The 4864-nt window shown below is 36.1% G+C and overlaps 1 non-coding gene across 1 annotated transcript; it reads left to right on the top strand.

Annotated features, from left to right (window-relative positions):
- Nucleotides 1-342: 342 nt before the first annotated feature.
- Nucleotides 343-449, top strand: LOC141662743 (small nucleolar RNA R71). The gene has a single exon (XR_012550839.1). It is a non-coding gene; the product is annotated as a small nucleolar RNA R71 (small nucleolar RNA).
- The last annotated feature ends 4415 nt before the right edge of the window (nt 450-4864 follow it).

The following is a 4864-nucleotide window of genomic DNA, read 5'->3' as shown; positions in this document are numbered from 1 at the left end:
ACAAGAGAACACTGATCCGTAGCATAAGAACCTGCATAAAGCTCACAGACCATAGCTATCTGATTGACTCCATAGGTGGCTAAAGAATCAACCTTCATAGACAGCGCTTGGAGCTGCGCTGCAATAGCTGTAAATATATCAACTTCCAAAATACCTGCTACCTTCCCATGCATCATCCTTTGAGTATGGTTTTGATGCTCATTTGCAGCCATAGTTTCAATAAGATTATAGGCCTCAGTATAGCTTTTGGCCCACAAAGCACCTCCAGCTGCTGCATCGAGCATGGGCCGAGATTGGGCCCCCAAACCATTTTAGAAACCAGTGATCACCATCCAGTCAGGCATACCATGATGTGGACACTTTCTCAACATCTCCTTGTAGCGCTCCCAAGCTTCGCACATAGATTCTGTTGGTTGCTGTGCAAACTGAGTAAGAGCACTCCTCATAGCTGCAGTCTTCGCCATTGGATAGAACTTTACCAGAAACTTTTGCGCAAGATCTTGCCAAGTAGTGATGGACCCAGCTAGTTCAGAATGTAACCAGTCCTTAGCTTTATCCCTCAGAGAGAATGGGAAAAGCCTCAGCTTGATATCTTCATCAGTCATACCATTATATTTGAAAGTACTCTAGATCTGGACAAAATTCCTGATGTGCATGTTGGGGTCTTCAGTTGCAGCACCTCCGAAAGAAACAGAATTCTGCACCATCTGAATAGTGCCCGGCTTGATTTCAAATGTGTTAGCCTGAATAGACGGATGAAGGATGCTTGACTGAATGTCATCAATTTTAGGCCGAGAAAAGTCCATAAGAGCTGGATCTGCCGGAACTATACGATCACCCATGATTACTGGTTCTTTCTGCTCACTCTCTTTATCTGAATCTTCAAAATATATCTTCTCCGGAATATCAAGAACTGAGTCTGTCTCCTCAGCCGTATCTAAAGTCCTCTTGCGAGTACGAGAACGTGTTTGCATAAACGCTCGCTAAAGTACCTGAAACACAACCGGAAACGATAAGTAACACGTCTTAATCAATGAGTCCTAATGACCACTGACGGTAAGTACATAAACTAAACAAATACGCCGAGTCCCCGGTAACGGTGCCAAAAACTTGTTAGGGCAGAAAACACGCGCTAATAATACACGCAAGTATACGCGTTCGCATGTAATATAGAATACTTTCTAGTTCATTCCCACAGAGACTCAAACTAATTATGCTCAATTAACACTTACTCACCAATGTATGATTACTTCTCAATGTTAAGACAATAACACATAAAATTGATTAATTAATTATTAACTAGAATTAACTACGAGAATTAAACACTTAACAGATACTTTAATTAACAATATTAAACACACATGAGATCATAACTTCATTACTAATTCCTTCAATAGTTATTGTTATTACCCTTAACATGTAACGGTGATGATATTAATCGAACAACACTAAACTGATAAAACCCAACTTTCGTTGTACTAATACCATTCTACCAAGCACCCACAATTAAGATAGAAGTTGAATAGTCATCAATTATGTTGAGACCCTATATGTCTACAAAATTTGACAACATAACGATTTAAGCACAAGTTGTTCCTTATGATTATACAGGGCAAGTAAAACGGTTAGAGTTACCCACTAATCATGCATACACATACATGAACCTATGCTAGCATGGCAAGTTCTAAATCCCAAGATCCACCGTCGCTTCACAAGAGATTAACACCCTATCTTATATATTCGCGACGCACATAAGACGAATAAGCACAACCAATACTAGATATCATACAATCATCACACACTAAGGTATTAAACAACTAACTAAAGAATTCTATAGCAAATCCGTTACGACCCCATGATCACGATTAGCCCACAATTGAACTCATTATCACCATTGGTTCATATGAAAACATGATAATAACACACGAGAATAATTAATAAAACTACTTATATTAAACCAGAGTACGTCACAAGAGTAAATAGGTTCAAAGTAAAGAAAACTAGCATCCACTGTTACAATGAATAAAAGAATCACAAGAAACTATGCTTCCTCTTCGTTGCGATGTGCTAAAACGGTCTTCTTCCTTATCTCCTTGCTCCTTGATTAATACCATGATTCAACACCCGTGAAACGTCTCTGAAAACTACTTATATAGAAGCCCCACAAAACCCAGCCATCTAAGAAGTCAGAAGTCCAGCAGAACAAGAACTCTAAAAATCAGATTTTTAATTCGCACCTCTGAGCGGGCGCCAGCTTCCTGAACGGCCGCTCAGCCAGGATGAGCGGTGCCTAGCACCTTTCCGGAAAATTAATTATTTTTCACCCGTTCTCTGCTGCGTTCTGCTCCTAACTTCCCACTTGCAATGCCAAGCACGTACTAAGGCTTATTCTTGATAAAATCTCTCCACAAATACAAGTATTACCCTGAAATGCACAAACACTAGAAAAACACATCAAATCAACAAAATACTTGATTTCAAGACATCAATTCAAGATATTATAAGATGTTCTAAGTGGTATAAAATGCCACTTATCAATCATCACTATCAGAACTTAATGACTCAGTATCAGACTTTGTGATAAGAGCCTTTCCCTTGACTTTCTTTGAGGCATCAACTTTGGGAATTTCCTCCTCAGCCACAAAAGCAACTGTCCTTGACTTTCTTCCATTCCTCTTGCTTCTTTGTTCCATCTCAAGTTCATGAGTCTTGAGCATCCCATAAATTTCATCAAGAGTTATTTCATCAAGATTATAGTTGTCTCTAATTATTGTGGCCTTCAAATCCCATCTTCCAGGAAGAGCTAACAGGAATTTAAGATTTGAATCTTCAATATCATACTCTTTGTCAACTAGTGACAAATCATTCAAAAGTTTGACAAATATGTCATACAAATCAGTTAATGACTCATCAGACTTTGAGTCAAAGTGCTCATACTCTTGAGTGAGTATAGTCTTCCTGTTCTTCTTGATTGAATCAGTTCCCTGACACCTTGTTTCCAAAGCATCCCATATCTCTTTTGCAGTCTTGCATTGAATTACCCTGTTTGACATAACATTATCAATGGCACTATGCAGCAAGTGTCTTACCTTTGCATCCTTCACAATCGATGAGATATCTTCAAGAGTGTAATCACTTTTCTCCTTTGGTACAGACTTTGCTGGCTGACCTGCAACTTTCACAGAGAGTTTGGTTGGCATATGTGGTCCTTCATAAATCCTGTCGAGATATTCTGGATCTGTAGCTTCCAGAAACATAGCCATCTTCACTTTCCATATGGAATACTCAGACGGTTTCAACATGGGAACTCTTATAGTCTCATATCGACTATGGGTTATGGTTTTTGGAGGTTCTTCAGTTTTGGTGGGCTTGGTTGGAGTTTCTTCTTCAGACATGATTGTTTTTGGATCTTAAACTGTTTGTGTGTTAACAGATAGCTCTGATACCACTTGTTAGGTCACACACACTGTAGAAGGGAGTTGAATACAGTGTTTAGCACAATCAAATCGAATATAAGAACTCAAGTAACAGAAAACAGATTTTATTCAACATAATAAACTCTGTTATAATATGGAACTGTCCTCTCTCAGTGATGAACAAATTATCACGAGAGCTACTAGGGTTACAAAGAATAATAACTTTGATAATGATAACACTAATAGTGTAAAGCCTATGCCTGTGTTTATATACTACACAGTTACAAGATAAATTCTAACTGATATGGAATATAATTCTGCTTCCTAAAATATATCAACTAGTTAACTTTTCTTCCAAGTATTCTATTCTTCATGGAATTCTTTCTTCATGCATATTTCTTTCTGTCTTAGTCTCGATCTTGTTTCCTTTCAATCAGTCGTCTGCCTTATCTGAAAGTCATCTTAAGTCTTGATAATATCTCCTGATAAATATCTTCTGATAACTTAAGTTCTGATAACTTAAATTCTGATATCTTAAGTTCTGTCTTCAGTATAAGTGCTGATTTTCAGTTAAGTACTGATTTATCCTGTTAGGTAAGATCTGAAAACTAAACACAAATCATATTACACATGACATTATCAAATATATCTAACACGTTAGATAACAATTTCATAGTATATGCTTGTCTCGTTAATTAAAATTTATTTGTGAAGAAAAGAAAATTTATTTTAGGGAGAGTTGATATTAATTGTGATTGATTAATGGATTCGGATTTCTAGGTTTTCCATATTATTTGATCTATTTGCTAATTAGGTTAATTCAATTCCTCTAAAGTCTTAATGTCTAGTTTGCATGATTTAAATTGTTAGGGTGTTGAAAATTCATAGTCTTTGTGGATCGACCTGTATTTGCAACAATTAACCGTTGGGCACTTGTAATTATTTTACACATCAATGCTCTTACATGCTATTTTCAAGCAAATCTTATAACATCAAGAAGGACCTCCATAACTTTTGCATGGTCCAAAATCTTAAAGGAGAAGTTGTTGAGCAATTAGAGTTATGTGTAATATCAATTCAAATTAGTTCATGGCTGCTTAAAATGCTTATTTGGATACACAAAAAATGTGTATAAATTAATCTAAAAAGGAGAAAAAGTATATGTAATATATGCGCACTATTTTTGTTTATTACGGTAAAAATAGCAATATTTTGTTGTAATAGTTAAGCTTAAATTTATTTCTTTTTGTGTAAATTCATAGCTATGTTATACAAAAATAATTAAGGATATTAAAAGTGAGAATTACCTTTGTTCATGGTCAGAGCAATGAAAATGAAAGTTACGAAAAAAACATTTGAAAATAGAGAGATGTAACAATAAAATTAATGATTATACATGCCGATATACCTGCAACATGGTCAAAGAATATGACATGTCTACGTCGATA

Source organism: Apium graveolens, chromosome 5 (genome assembly GCF_009905375.1).
Source record: "Apium graveolens cultivar Ventura chromosome 5, ASM990537v1, whole genome shotgun sequence".
Lineage (NCBI taxonomy): Eukaryota > Viridiplantae > Streptophyta > Magnoliopsida > Apiales > Apiaceae > Apium > Apium graveolens.
The sequence above is the reverse complement of the archived record's forward strand: the minus strand, read 5'-3'. Positions and strand labels throughout refer to the sequence as shown.